This window comes from Pinus tabuliformis, chromosome 3_1 (assembly GCF_031772625.1).
Source record: "Pinus tabuliformis cultivar Carrire ecotype Pingquan chromosome 3_1, CPIR1, whole genome shotgun sequence".
Classification (NCBI taxonomy): Eukaryota; Viridiplantae; Streptophyta; class Pinopsida; order Pinales; family Pinaceae; genus Pinus; species Pinus tabuliformis.
In genome coordinates, this window is record NC_142301.1 from 926081386 (window position 1) to 926098345 (window position 16960).

At 37.0% G+C, this 16960-nt stretch overlaps 1 pseudogene; it reads right to left on the minus strand.

Moving 5' to 3' along the window:
• Window positions 1–11189: 11189 nt before the first annotated feature.
• Window positions 11190–12188, minus strand: LOC149190773 (pentatricopeptide repeat-containing protein At2g13600 pseudogene; annotated as a pseudogene).
• Window positions 12189–16960: the final 4772 nt, after the last annotated feature.

Genomic DNA, 16960 nt, shown 5'->3' on the forward strand with positions numbered 1-16960 from the left:
ATATCTCCATGTGGTTCATTGTTTTAGACATTAGCCTTTATATATCTCCATGTGGTTCATTGTTTTGATATTTGTATGTGATTTTGTTTTAAATTTGTTCTTTTCAGGAGGGGTATACGCATTGAAGATATTTCCACCAATGTGATGTTGCATTTTGATCCACAGTATATAAGGTAGTTATCCTTTAATTCTCATTTTATTGGTGAAAAACTAGTTTTTCATAAAATATTTGTTTCTTACAATGGTCATATGCAAAATTTTCTTCATGGTTTCTCCTCCATTTCACGGTTTTCAATCCAAAACTCATGCAAAGTCCTATTAACTCTCGTACCAAAATCAAACTGCATGCAAACTAGTTTCCTTTTTCAATAAGGCATGTTTTGAGGAAAATTTAAGCCTTAAAGAGGAAAGAAAATTCAGCTTATTAGATTCAGTAGATAGAGCCAAGACATAGATCATATCCAAGCAAAGGAGAGGAGGAAGTGAGTATGACAAGGAGCCCAAGCTAACTTCAGGCCCCTAGTCACTTAGCTAAGCAATTATTTGGAACAATGGTTTCTAAAGAAACTCTGTTAAGGATATCTATTAAAGTATATTTGTACAACTCATTCCAACATATTTGAAGCTCTGGAATTGTAAATAATGTGAAGGACTATATGTTAGACTATATATATCTCCACATGGTTCATTGTTTTGATATTTGTATGAGATTTTGTTTTAAATTTGTTCTTTTCAGGAGGGGGTATATGCATTAAAGATATTTCTACCCACTGTGATGTTGCATTTTGATCCACATTCTATAAGGTAGTTATCCTTTGAAGTTGAAATCCCATCATATTTCCATTGAAAAATGACAATAAAAGCAACACAAATGCACATAATGAGTGTCATTTCCTTCACTTCTTTCTCTAAAATCCAAGTGTGGTTCTCTCTTTTCCCTACATCAAAATTATATGATTCTCTGTGTCTCTTTCTTTCTTTACACCTCGAGGCAATGCCAAGAGCCTATAATTCTACCTAGAATAGAGTTATCTATCTCATATATGGATGGGTGTGTAAAGCTAACATCAATGTGAATAAAATGAGTGCTTCTCAAGTGGTGGAATTCACTTTGGAGACATCCTTGCATGATTCCCAAAAAGATATCCCATAAGAGCTCCTCCTTACCTAATAACATTTCCCTCCACCTTGAAAAAGGTTGGTTAGTTTTCTCATGTAGATTAAGTCTTGGATTGAGGCTCATCACTATGAAACTCATGGAATTCAGGTGGTACAGGCCTTAACAAAATGAAATCTATTTTAATTTAACGGGCAATGTGAAACAAACCATAGTCATTGGGGGCTTTAGAGTGTGTGATTCTATGAAAAATTATCAAGTATGTTTTTAATCATAAACTAGAATCAAGTTATGTGAAATTGAATGTCCTTACTAAGGTTTTCTATTGCCTTTAGGTAATTTGACTTAATATAGGTTGTGCACTCCTTTGTTTTTAGGTATGATAGGTAGTCATAGTCCACCACGATGATGTTTGTCTTTTGATTTGGAAACAATGCTTAGTGCTAAGGTTCTGGGATGAACTCTGGGTGGTAAACCATAACTTTCACCAAGGCACGTTACAAGATGGATTAGTTGGCACCAAGTGAGACAAGATTTCTCCTCAATTTTATTTATTTTTACATATTTTTTTGAGACTAAGGTAAATGCAACAAAAAATATGTAAAATCTTAGATTACTGTCATATGGTATTTTTAAAGGCTTGTGAAATTCTATTCTCTGGCAGGAAAAACAATATATGAAAGGAATAAGAATTAAAAAAAAATACACAGAAATATGCAGTTTTAGATCTCTGGTTTAAGTGATAAAATCTGCAAAGAATAGTTGTATAATTCCTTGTGCTCTATTCTAGCTATTTTTTTATTGTTTGTGGATTAACGTGTTATATTTTTTATTTTCATCAATGCTATTAGTTTCTCTTTTGGCTAGATAATTTAGGGCCTTCCTATATGAAGTTTTCCAATGAAAGTTAGAGCAGAAGGAAAATGTGAAAATGAGCCTCCCCAAATAATGGAGATGATAGTGTTTGATTACTTTGTGAATACAAAACAAACTCCTTTAGTTTATTAAGGTGATGTTTTGTGCTTAGATGTAAGTATGAAAAAACAACCCAACTATCTTCCAGTAGAGGTGAGTATGATACTATTCTATGTATTATGCAATGGTCGTTTTAAAAAAACACAATTGCACTAAAATCTTTAGGTGCCAATATATGCCTAGTGAAGGCTTGAAATTGTGAGATTTCTAGGTGCCCATATATACCATTTCCATGGAAAAAGGTAATTAAATTATACAATTGACCTTTATAGAAGGAGTGGATTAAAAAAACACCAAGTCACTAGGCATTCTACACTAGAAGAGTTACTTTAGAAGGACACAAGAATGAGATTTAATCCAATTATCTATGCAAGCATTACAAACCAATTTTTATCTAGTCTCTCTAGGTGCTAAAACATGTTGAATAACTACATCAAAGCTAAGCCAGAATTGAACCTTGCCTAACTATGAAGAACTTGTTGCTTCCCACTATAGATTCCAACCCCTTTAAACATTAAATTGACAAAGATATAATGTAATTTATTAAACTTATACGCCAATTTCATAAGACCATTTAATACAACCTCCATAATTCGACTATCTTCGGGCATTAATCCGACTATCTTCGAGCTGCAACAATAGGACCACACCATTCCTCACTTTCTCCTCACTTGCAAACCATTGTTCGTTGGCATTAATAGAATTCCAATCGAAGTGACGTAAAGAATAGCTGCCTCGACTTCTATTGTCCTTGCTTCTTCAAGTTGTGTCCTTGAGTTAATAATTTCCTCCTTGCATCCATGCTCTATTTCATCACATATATGTAACAACTTGTTTTTATTTATGATTTCATTCCTCAATCTTTCTATTTTAGCCAAGGTTGATTCAAGCTTGGGTTGTGTTAGTGTCAGTCTTTCCAGCCTTCCTCCAGTGATCAAATATGCACTTACAAAGTGGTCTCAGAGTGTCAAGTCAACTTTTGTCATTTCAAAGAGTCTTCAAGCAAAATTTGGTCACTAGGCGTTAGGTCTAGGGTTTGTTTTCACTCCTTCTAAAGTTGTCCAAATGTCGGTCATTCATGTCATCATTCATAGGGTTGTCCTCATCATGACAGGTTCCGTTGGATCATTTTACACCTTGTTCATGCTTCAGTTGCGCCTAGGCAAGGTCATTTCCCTCTCCCAGGGTTTTGAAGGCAATTTCTCTTGGACGGCCAAATCATCAGCAAAACTTATATCCTGATACTACACCTTCCCCTATCATTAATGTACCTTATTAAACACTTCCCATCACTGAGATTCCCCAAATTCATCATTTTTGCACAAACTCTAGTTTCTTGCCACAACTTGGCAATTTTCTAGGCTAGGCCTGTATTTTGCCCTTTTGGACCCCTTCCCCTCACTCGATCTCTGAGATTCCACTTTCCCCTACTTCCTAACATCCCTCCCTACTTCCAAAAATTTTCTCAAGAATTTAGAAGCCCCCTATCCCCTTCATTTGGCTTCATTTCGACAAAATCTCTTGTTCCACACATCGGGATAAGTTTCACTCAAATGATGTTTCAGAGCAATAAAAGATGAATTTTGGAAAACTGAGAGAGGTTTTTGTTCACAACATGCCAAGGAAGAAAAACCTCCCTCACTTTTTACACAGGTGTCAGGGTTTTATAGAAATGTCAAAAATACAATCGCCTCGAGAGAATCAAATGCACCTCTGAAGTGACCTTGGGAAAATCAAGCTTTCTCCTAGCTTGGTTGGCAAAATGACTTTCTTGATGAGTCAAATGATAACTAGAGACAAATATTTTTCCAATGATCTATCATGAGCTCAATTTGGAGTTGAGGAAGGCATTCAAAAGTTGACTGCAACAGCACTCTGCCTTGAGGCAACCTCATTTGGCACATTTTGACCAGTCTTGGGAGATTTTATTTTTGATAAGGCAAATGAACTCCAAATTGAAAAATTCTAGTTGAGTTGGAAATTAGACTCAAATACATTTCCAACGAGCTATCCTGTGCCCGATTTCGACACCAGGAAGGCCTCCAAAATCCTCCTACAAAATGCACTATGTAGCTGGGTGCGCGCTACGCATCAGCTTGGGTGCGCTACGCATCAGGCCACATTTCTCAGTGCAAATTTGCACGTGCGCTACGCAACAGGGGCGCGCTACGCATTGGGTGAAGCGTGCTACGCATTGGGATTTATGCCCAGAACTTTGCCAGAACGCACTCAAACACCTCTCCTCATGCATCAAATCACAGCATTTTGAGAAAAAGAAAAAGTCTACAGTCAATTGGGCACACAGTTGTATATCAGCATATATATTCGAGCTACCTTGTTTTTAAAGAACATGTCAAAGACCGAGACAGATTATGAGCAGGATTATGATACTGATTTTACACCGGAGGTTAGTGTGCCAAGGAGGCATCATAAAAGTGGCAAAAGTGGTCATCATCTCAGGGAGGAACCAAACTTGCTGATGTTGTAATTGAAGCAACTGGATGTCCAGAAGTTGTTTCAGAAGGATCAGATCTTTGTAGGGATGGTGGAACATATGTTGTTGTGGGTCAGTACATTGACAATGGGAGTGTAAGCATAAATTCTGATCTCCTGATTAATCATAAACACATCACCATTAAGGGTTCACTGGGTTCATATTTCAGCCATTTCTACAGAGGGGTACAATTTATGGACAAGAAATCACATCTACCATGGGATTTAGTGGTCAGCAAATGTTTTAGTCTTGAAGATGCAGAAGAAGCAATTGCATGTGTAGAAAAATTAGAAATATTCAAGGCCCTCTTGAAGCCTGCTGGAAAATAGTAAAAAGCAATGTATGCAGGAGGATTCATCTGCCTGTTACCAAGGAGAGATGATAATTTGAAGTTTTAGCATCACTTATACAAGCATTTGCTTGAGTGACACCTTAAAGAGAGAATGCTTTGTGGCTAGCTGCAAATTCTTTGCAGAGACTATAGGATGCTCACTGGATGTGTACAAGATTTAATTTGAAGAAATTGTGAACATTGCCAAGTGGCAAACAAAATTATCATTAGTCTATGCAATGCATTACAAGACCCGGAACCTAGTTTGCAAGGCGCGAATTAGGAGTCTTAAAGCAAAATTGAAGAAAGCGGTCAAAAGGAAAAAAGGACAAAAGGAGCTTGATCGTCTTCGGATTTTGGCCGAAGCTTATACTTGGTACAAAAAAATTTCAAAAAATTTGGAGAAGTTTTTGTCAATTTTGAAATTTTTGTATTAAAAACAGGTTTTTGCCCTCAACGCGTAGCGCGCCGCGCGCTACCCTGAAGATGGGGAGGTCCAATTCAAGAAAGGTTTGTATTTTTGGATTTTTCATGATGAAATACATCTTCTCAGCCATTTCCAAGACATTTCATCAAGTTTTGGGCCCCCAAAAGGTCCAAAAACATGCAAAAAATGACCTTACTGCCCCTTTTTGGACACACAGGAAGAAGTCTTGGGAGAATGCATTTTTGGAGGAGCAAATGGGCACCAAATTGAAAAATTCCACTTGGGTTGGAAAGTAGACATCCAGTCCTTTCCAACAAGCCCACGTGAGCTCAATTTGGATGCCGGGAAGTGCCTCAAAAGTGGGCTGAAAGGCACGCTACGCATAGGGTTTTGGCGCGCTACGCATCAGGGAAATTTTCCAGTTTTTCATCTTCAGCTCAGGAAAACGCAGCTATTAGACCAGTTTTGACTTTTGATGGGATTTTTCACCCTCTTTGATGTAATTAATGTATTTTCATGTTGACATGACACTTATTTACCTATTCTAGAAGATTCATTCATAAAATAGCAAACATTTAATGAATGAATTGGTTTCCTAGCTTATAGAGACAAGTTGTTTTGACTGCCTAGATTGTAGTGCTTTGTTTAGAATTGGTTGAAACAGCTCCTAGGATGATGAGCTCGACCCCTAAAGGCTAGGGAATGGGTTGGCATGGTCTATATTATGTATTTTATAAATCATTTTCATGGTTGGAGAGGTTGGACTCTTGAGGGATAAGCTTAGACTGTATTACTCTTTGTATCTCTGCAATTTGGGCAAAGGAAAGACCAGGGTTTTGCAGCACTATTTGGGATTCCTGTGGTGATTTGTGTTGATGGTGTGTTTCTCTCATGTACTTGTAAGTTTGTTATGTGTATCATTTTCCTACTCTTCTCTTCTGCAAATTAAGTAAATGAAGTGTTAAGGTAGAATTCATGGTTTCTATGCTCTGCCTTTAAGTTTGCTTAATATCTATGTTTTCATCTGTTTAAGGAGAACTCCTGATGGTTTCTTGCTCTCCTTAGCTCCTCACCAGTCATACCTATCCATTCACTTCCTTCAAAGGCATCAATACAATCTCCTACCTTGCCCCAAAAAGACCTCTGCAAAAATTGTGTCTCATCCCCGCACCCAAAATTGTCGTGCTCAGTTTTCCAACAAAACCCTAAAAATTTGAAATAAAACTTTCCCTATCAGTTTACTAGCCTAAAATAAGTGTTCTTTATTGGTCATCTCAGCCCTTTGAAGACCTTTTGCCGAGATAGACCCAGAGAGAGCCCTCTCGTGTCCTCGTAGGGCTAGCTACGAGGCTAAGTGGTTTGATGTTGCCTTGGATTTTGCCTTCTTCAGCCTGAGGCCAAATTCGATCGCTAACATAGTGGCGACCATACTGGGGAAGAACAAATGGTTTGCTTGTTGATGTCATTTGTTTTATAAGCTACAGACGGAGCCTGAAGTTATGCCAGGTAGCCTTCGAAACGCTTTTGCTTTGCATTAGCGGAAGTAGATAAACCCTTCTTCAGTCAATCTCCGGTCTAGCTTGTAAACGTGACATCTAACTTATTAATTGCCCCAGTACATGTATCAAGTTCAGATCTGATTGTTGATGGTGGACAACGATCAGACACTGGCAAGGCTAAAATCATTCACCTGGCGACTCTAAATCAGTTTTGAGATCAGATCCAAAGACTCTACTGGAGGATGATCCCGACCAGCAAAAACATGAAAGGACAACATGGACAGATCAGGTACTCAAGTTGGAATTTCATCCAAGACATTTTGTTCTTTGTTCTAAATTAATTCTTCTCTTTTCCTGAGAATGTAAAGAAGGCTTTGCAAAGTATACTGTATTTGAGAAGAGATCCTCGACCTGCAGTTAATTCTTTCCATTTGAAGATTGTGAATACCAAAGATTTGCATGCCTTTGAGCTTGATCAAGATCCTTTTTCCGAATTTTGTGATGACCATCTTCAAATTGATGAGCCCCAAGCAACCAAGACTAATTCTATACCTACTGAACATACCCCTACACCTTGTAAAATTCCAGATCGGTATAAACCTCTTGTTTTACCTTCTGTTCTCCATGCTTTCCCCAAAAGCTATGATCTATACTTGCCGAGGTTTGATGGTGAAAGTAAGAATGTCAACGCTGAGCAACATGTGCAGAATTTTGAGTCTTTTCTAGACCTTTTTGAAGTTGATAGCGAAGATGTTAGTATAAGGCTTTTTGCTCTTTCTTTGCAAGCCAAAGTGAAGAGTTGGTTCAAAGCCCTGCCTGATGCAAGCATTTCAGATTTCCAGCAGTTTGTCAAAGTTTTTCTCGACAGGTGGATGATCGGGCAGAACCTTTTCTTGATTGTAGAAGAGTATAACCAGCTGAAAAGATTGCCAGGGGAGACAGTACAACAGTTTTCAGCCAGATTTAACCAAGTTTATTATTCGATGCCAATTGATATAAGGCCTACTCCTAGATCGGCTCTCTTGCACTATCTGGGTGCCTTTGATCCGGAGATGGAGTTTCAGCTGAGAGAAAGGGATATTGCAACACTTCACGAGATGCAAAATAGTGCAGTAAATGTAGAGGCTCATCTGCTGATCCGAAGGGCAAGGTTGAAAGAAGAAGAGATGAAAAACATAGATCCGGCCGAATCAACATCTCTAGAGGTGAAGCTTGACATTTTGGTAAGTGCAGTGGAAAAGATGATGGACAAGATCAATGCAAGGAATGATTATGATGTTCAAGTTCAAGGCTCGCTGATTGAAAAGGAACAAGTTGTTGATCCAAAACATCTTCTTTCTTATCCCAGTTGTCATAAATCTGATAGTGATTGTTTTATAGATCATTATGAAGAAGAGAGAGTTGTTGATATGATGTGTATGTTTGATGATGAATTGCCTCAGTTTGATCAGTATGATGATGATTATGTTCTCCAAAAAGAAGCTAATCTTGCAGACGAATCAGCAGCTAGTTTGTGCGAGGAGGAAGTTCACTTTCAGCAGCTCGAATACAGTGATCAACCGATGCATATCAGCTATGACAATGATGAGGAAAGTGCATCAAAGTTTGAAGTAAGTGAAGGATCTTTGCCTTTTTGTTTTGATTTGTTTCAGTTCATCAGAGACAACTTCCATGCAATCAGAAATCAAATGTCAACAAGTCTTGATTTGAATCATCTTGAGAGCAATGAAAATTTTGTTCAAGACTTCTCATATTCAGATTTGCAATCCCAGAAAGCCATTGATTGTCAAGTTGCAGCTGAAGACTTGGAAGTGGACACACATGATTTAATGATTCAAGGTGACTCTGTACCATTCTGTTTTGAATCATTTCAGTTTTTGAAGGGTAGATTGCATAGTAAATCTTCAAATGAACAGCTTATAACAAATCAGCAATCTCTTAGTGTTAATGTTGAGGATGAGACAGATAACAAAATTCTTGAGCAGCCTGTAGCATCAGATTTGCAGCCACCAAATGAAATTGAAGGGCAGATTACAGATGAAGTTGTGGAAGACGAAATACATGATTTGTGTAATATCCCTCCCCTTAATAATAAATAATAAAAATAATACAAAAATAATACTTAACAATAAAAATAATGAATAATAATAAATAAATCACTTAATAATAAATAATAAAAATAATAAATCATAAATAATAAATAACAAATTATATATATTAAAAATTATATAAAAAGAAATAAATAGTAATAACCATATTAAAGCTCTAAATAAGAATAAATAAAAATAAAACAAGAAAACTATCAAAAAGAAGGAAATAAAACAAGAAAGCTAAAAATCAAAAGAAAAGTAAAGAAATAAAACAAAAACAAAAAAAAGTTGCATGGACACATGGAATGTGTGCATGTGGTTCCCCTTCCAATGTTTTGTTCTATTTAGTTGATGGTGAGGAAGATGAGAGGCATTCTGGCATTCCATCTTTCCGAGATTTTGTCTTTCATTCTCTTGGGAGAATGGTATACTAAGACCTAGGAGTCACTGGCAGTAGAACGTTGATTGAGGGCTCGGGGGTGGCCAGTTGTAGCAAGACGTTGCACAATTGAGCCTACGGTTGGGTGGAGAGTCGTCCCCAAAACCTTGTTGCAGATAGCAGACTTCAACCGAAATCACAGGTAAGTATTCTAATCATAGTTTTGAACTTGAAGTTAATCAGTGAATTGCATGTTGAATATCAATTACTTGATTAATTACATGTTTACTTCGGCTGTTACATATGGTATCAGAGCTTTGGCTCAACCCTTAGGGCCTATGGGCATGTTAAAAAAAAAAAAAATTAAATTGTTGGAATTTTTAACTTGACTTGTTTTGAAGTTATAGGCTGGTTACTTCCAGGAGGCCGCATATCTTTCTACAAACACTCGCTATACACGTAAAAAAAAATTATTCAGTGCATACTTACTGTGTAGATCTAGTTATAATTATCGAATATAAAATAATTAATTATGTTAAATATGTTATTAATTTGTTTCTAAAGAGGATAATGGTTGGGGGCTATTTTTAATATCGTAGACTTTTTCTTTTGTGTTAGTAATTTGTTTTAAAAGTAATAATTATGTTAAAAAGAAAATAAAAAGTTTTTTTTTTTTTTTTTTACTATGATCACTGACGATTTTAAAATAGAAAGTGAATATTGAGACACTAGAGGTATGTTTATAATTAAAGTTAAGATTTTGGCAAGTAGTTTTTTAATTTTTTTTAAATGGTTAATTATCTGCAAAAACAAGCGAGTGAAGTGAATGCAGACGTATTCTCTTCCTCTTGGAGGTATGTAACGAATAGATTCAGTTAAACTTTGGTGGCTTTTGGAGATTCCAATCTCTCGATGGAGAAGATCATTATCTAATTTACGAGCCAAGTATGTCCTGTTTCAATTTCTGGTCCTCTCTTTTGAAATTTATATTGCAGTCCTCTAGGCATGGCTTTACAGGAATTGTGGATTACTTTATATGTGCTATAATTTCTGGGGCATGACCTATAGCTTGGTTATGGCTCATATTCTGGTCCCTCAGGCAAAATATTTGTTGGGTATCCGTCTCTGCTTTACTATCCAGGGCATGGCCTAATTTATGCATTTTTTCAGGAAAATTCTTCTTTAGTTAGTACTTGCTGATATGAGAATTTCATTTTGATTGCCTGGACTTTCATCAGTTGATTCTGGATTTATATATTTTTGCAATAAGAGAGTTGCTTTACATTTGGGTAGGAATGGAGATCCATCAACACTGAATCGAATCTAGACAAGATGAGTTGAATATGAGCATGAAGCTGTCTAAACCCATGTTTGATATACACGTCAAGGTTGCAAAGCTTGAGGATGTATATATCAAGTTTACACGATTTACTCTATATTGAATATTGGAAATTGAGATCTACAACGTCTCCAAGGGCCTTATCGACATGTCCATTTTGTGCATAACCTGAAATCATAACATTCCAAGAAACCGTATCTTGTTGTGGTATTTTGTCAAATACGATATGTGCTTCTATGTTTCCACACTTTGCGTACATGCCTACTAGGGCACTGCAAACAAAAACATCAGATTCGAATCGGCTTTTGATTATCACTCCGTGAACCTCCTTGCCATTTTCTAGAGCTACCAAGTTTCCGCATGCCGAGAGAATGCTAGAAAAAGGCCTGTGCATTTGATACCATGCCTTCCAGCTGCATTTCTCGAAAAAGTTTCAGGGCCTCCTTACAATGCGCATTGTGTGCATGCCCTGCAATTACTGTATTCCATGACACCATATCTCGTTCAGGCATTTCACGAAAGAGTTTCATAGCTTCAGCTAGAGTTTCATAACTTCAGCTAGATTTCCATTCTGTGCATATCCTTCGATCATGGCATTCCACAAGACCACATCCCTTTGGTGCATATTCTCAAACACTTCACGTGCATTCTCTGTGCAATGACACTTCACATACATATTTACAAGGGCGCTGCCAACAAAGAGATCAGACTCATAACCATGTCTATTTATTTCTTCATGGATATCCTTGGCCTGTTCCGGAGATGCCAAACTCCTCCAAACCGTGATAACAGAAACCAACGTCTGTGAGTTTGGCTTCACGCCTGTCCGTAGCATCCGTTGAAAAAGTTTCAAGGCTTCCTGATCGTAACCATTCCGTGTAAACCCTGCAATCATGGCTGTCCAGGATATCACATTTCGTTCAGGCATTTTTTCAAACACTTTAACGGCTTCATCAACAAATCCATTCTGCACGTATCCAGTGATCATCGTATTCCATGAAATCAAACTCCGTTGAGGCATTCTATCGAACACAGCATTAGCATTCTCCATCCTCCCGCGTTTTGCATACATTCCCACAAGGGAGTTCCCTACAAATATATTAGAATGAAACCCACGCCTGATTATTTCTGCATGGATCTCCTTGCCATGGTTGAGAGGTGACGCCGTGTTAGCACATGCTGGAAGAATACTAACAAACCTAAATTGATTAGGTTGGAGGCCCATTTGTTTCATTTGGCGCAGAAGTGTTAACGCCTCATCCCTGCACCCATGCTGCACATATCCTGCGATCATTGTTGTCCATGACACAACATTTCTCTCAGGCATCTGTTCCAATACTTTGTCCGCGTCAAACACACTGCCGCACTTTGCATACATGTTCACAAGCATATTTCCGAGAGTGACATCGGGTATTAATCCATTTACGATCATACGCATGTGTACCTGCCTGCCCTCTAGCAGAGATTTCTTCTTTACACATTCTTGCAAAAGACAGCCATATGTAGACAAACCGACGCGGCGATCCATAGAATGCATTTGGCCTTACATATACAGCTTTCTGTCTTCCTCACGATAGTCATTACTGGCATTGCCACGCGCTTCTCCTGTTTTATCAGCAATCGTCCTCATTGTTTTAATAGTTTCTTTTCTGCCCTGAAACTGAGACTGAGGCTGAAATACAAAGTTAAGGAACAATTTTCTTTCCTTGTCCATTGCGGTAAAGGCCATGCCATGGTACCTATAGTATCCCAGTAATCTTCCTTGCTGATAAAATAATAAAAGCGGGAACAAACACGAAACACGCAGAGGCATGACTGTGTATGGATTTTAACTTCATACACTTTCTGCTCCTGATGTTCGAGCTATGTGTCGAGCTTCTTTGAAAGACAGGTTAAAATTATCAGAGGCTTTCCTCCTCGAGGAAATTTCCGGACTTTGCATTTGCGAAGATAGCCTTTAAATCGAATTCGTATTCCATTAGAAACACTCTGCATGCATCTATCAAGGTTTCACATTTGGCGTACATAATTACTAACTTGCTTGCAAATAACATCAGACCTGAATCCAGTTTTGATCATAGTACAGTGAACAGAGGCTTGGCCAGGGACAGAAAGCGATCCATCACCATTTCCAGATTCACTTCCTGAGATATCTTCACCACCATCAGAAGCATTCTCACTGTCATCAACCGATTTGGGTGCACTCAGTTTACGATTGCACTGCTTCAAAGATTTATTGTTAGTTTACGTTATTGGTAAAAGCTCACTGTCAATAACACTAAGAACTGTGAACGAAGAAAGAGGTTAAGAACTGCTTCAAAGAATTATTGTTAGTTTACGTTATTGGTAAAAGCTCACTCTCAATAACACTAAGAACTGTGAACGAAGAAAGAGGTTAAGAACTATTAGTACCAGTTAATAAGAAACCCCGTAGAGGTTTAGAACTAGCAGTTATTATTTCATAATACACTAAATACTCTGTACAAGAAGTTTAGAACTACCAGTTAGCACTAAGTTATTATTTCTTAATAGTAACATTTTCCTAGAATTCGACAATTTGACTATAAAGCAAGCCTGCCTGGGAATAATTAGTTTTTTTTTAAAACAAGTATTGAGAGAACTGTTTCAGAGTCTTTTGGCTATTTCAAAAATGCAAATTCATGGGGGTTTCTATAAAAAAAAAAATCTCCAAAGCCAGTAAAGAAAAGTCCAAATTCTTTGACCAGAAGTATACTAACTGTGCAAAGTCATGGAAATCCAAGACCATTGAAAATATACCATTGAATACTTAAATCTAATTTATGTGAAAAACTAATTGGCCTCTTGATGAAAACATCACACTAATAACATTGATGAGATAACATAAATCCTAGATGGATGTTGAATAATCTTAGTTCATAGTTGAATGTTTGTAAAGTAAATGAAATTCATTTTTCTAATGAATCATGATAAGAATGCTTATAGAGTATTATTCTATATTTGATAAGTATTGAGATGTTTCTCATATTGATGATGTTTCATAATATGATAGTATGAGGGTGATCATGCCCACGTGGTTCATATTTATATATTGGTTACAATAGTGATGATGTATACTTATGATGAGGCATTATGATGTTATGTAAAGGTAAATTGACATATTCATTTACTACGTGATGATAGGTATTTAATGTTGAAAACTCATGATGGATATGATATGCATAACGTGGCATAGGAATTATGATGCTATAATATGAGGTTTATTGACATGTGGTTCATTTATTATGTGAAGTCATGATATATTTTTATTGCAAATATGTTGATGTTATAACTTATGATGGTATTTCATGAGGTGAAGCAGGTGATACTTCCGTAAAAATTTATGACATGCATGAGCATGTAGTTCGTTATTATTCATAATGTTACGATTAACAATGATGAATGTTACATGATGACATGCAAGACTTGGCATGTGGATTATTTTCTATGATACTATGATGGTATAGCTAATGCATTGGTTGCATGTTGAGGTGTGATGATTCACAGGACTCCACAAATGGGCCGAGAGGGCCGGTTTATTTGATGATCTTGTGCGAGCCCATACGCACGAGGGAGAATAAGTAACACCATATGGGCTGGGGACAAACTCAATCAACACTACATATGCCAGTGGTTCCTTTGTCTTGTGTATAGCTCTTGATGGATAGCTCTAGAAGAGCTATGGGACCATCTTGAGGAGGCCAAGTGCCTGATGTTCTAGGCTTGGTGCCTGTTATTGGATTGGGATGCCGAAGTCTGGAAGGGATGTAAAGGACTTCGATGCCTGGAGCTGTGCGCCTTAGTAGTTGTGGAGGGAGTGGGCCAGCCTTGCCAGATGCCCGGGGTCATTGAGTACCGGACCGGATGCCTGCCTTGGGGCAGATGAGGTCTGAGTCAGACAGTTGCCTTTATGGACAATCTAAATCATGTTTTATTGTTTAAACTTTATGATGTATCTAAATCGTACACTATGATTTTAGTTTAGTTAATTGTTATGATGTTGAGTATAATGTTACATGAAGTTTAGTGATATAATCGTAGGAGGATATGACCTCTCTACACTGCTATACAACTGCTTGGTGTAACAACTAATAAAGTTGAATAATAAAGAAGATCCTTTCAATGGCCTAAAGGGTATGATAACATTAGATTAAAGAAGAGAATCCATAATAAAAAATGAGCAATTCAAGGAAGATAAGTTATTATATTGGAAGAATAGTAGCAACATTTCAAGTGTAACATGTTTTAAATTGAGACTAAGGGAAAAATAAATGGTATCTATGAATATATGGTAGGAGGAAGTAAAGCATGTTTATGTCAAGAAGAAAATTCTCTTAATGATATTAATGATTGAACCGAGCAACATGATTGGTAAGGTCAAAGTGATGGCCTATATAAGTGTCATTATAGGAAGTTCTAAGCACTTGTAATCAATGAAAAATGACAAATGATAAACTAGGAAAATGTTCTGAGGATGATAATTGTTTAACTTTTTGAAAAAGAAATACATGATGTAGACTAATGAGAAAACATTGAGCATGAGGTGTAGGAAGAAATATTGTTGGAAATATAGTTGGAAATTCTATAATGAGACTTGATAAGGATTCAACTAATAAAGGGTGCAATTGAATAAATTTCACTCACGAGGGGATTGATCATATATTGTTACCTCATACAAAACAACTTATTAGTGCACGTCATTAGTATTGAAAGAAGTTATGGTCAAAATACAATGGGCATACCAAATCATTCATAGATGATAATGATGGTAGTGGTTCCAATCATTTCAAAGTCTAAACTAATTGGTGTCTTGATGAAAACATCACACTAATAACATTGATGAGATAACATAAATCCTAGATGGATGTTGAATAATCTTAGTTCATAGTTGAATGGTTGTAAAGTAAATGAAATTCATTTTTCTAATGAATCATGATAAGAATGCTTATAGAGTATTATTCTATATTTGATAAGTATTGAGATGTTCTCATATTGATGATGTTTCATAATATGTTGGTATGAGGGTGATGATGCCCACGTGGTTCATATTTATATACTAGTTACAATAGTGATGATGTATATCTTTATGATGAGGCATTATGATGTTATGTCAAGGTAAATTGACATATTCATTACTACGTGATGATAGGTATTTAATGTTGAAAACTCATGATGGATATGATATGCATAACGTGGCATAGGAATTATGATGCTATAATATGAGGTTTATTGACATGTGGTTCATTTATTATGTTAAGTCATGATATATTTTTATTGCAAATATGTTGATGTTATAACTTATGATGGTATTTCATGAGGTGAAGCATGTGATACTTCCGTAAAAATTTATGACATGCATGAGCATGTAGTTCGTTATTATTCATAATGTTACGATTAACAATGATGAATGTTACATGATGACATGCAAGACTTGGCATGTGGATTATTTTCTATGATACTATGATGGTATAGCTAATGCATTGGTTGCATGTTGAGGTGTAATGATTCACAGGACTCCACAAATGGGCCGAGAGGGCCGGTTCATTTGATGATCTTGTGCGAGCCCATACGCACGAGGGAGAATAAGTAACACCATATGGGTTGGGGACAAACTCAATCAACAGTACATATGCCAGTGGTTCCTTTGTCTTGTGTATAGCTCTTGATGGATAGCTCTAGAAGAGCTATGGGACCATCTTGAGGAGGCCAAGTGCCTGATGTTCTAGGCTTGGTGCCTGTTATTGGATTGGGATGCCGAAGTCTGGAAGGGATGTAAAGGAATTCGATGCCTGGAGCTGTGCGCCTTAGTAGTTGTGGAGGGAGTGGGCCAGCCTTGCCAGATGCCCGGGGTCATTGAGTACCGGACCGGATGCCTGCCTTGGGGCAGATGAGGTCTGAGTCAGACGCGAGCCTTGGGGCCAGCCTTGGACTAGGATACAAACTGGGTCAGGCTTAGCCTGGTGCCGAAAGTGGGAAAAAGGACAGAGATTCCTTGAGATTTCCCGGGGTGTTGGGGACTTTCGATGCCTGCTGGTTATATTAGTTCAGCAGAGGGTGTTGGCAACATGAAGTTAATAAATGATAAATAATAAAAATAATAAGTAATAAATAATTCAACTTAACTTCGGGACGAAGTTCCTTAAAGTGGGAGAGTATGTAATATCCCTCCCCTTAATAATAAATAATAAATAATAAAAATAATAAATAATAAATAATAAAAATAATACAAAAATAATACTTAACAATAAAAATAATGAATAATAATAAATAAATCACTTAATAATAAATAAT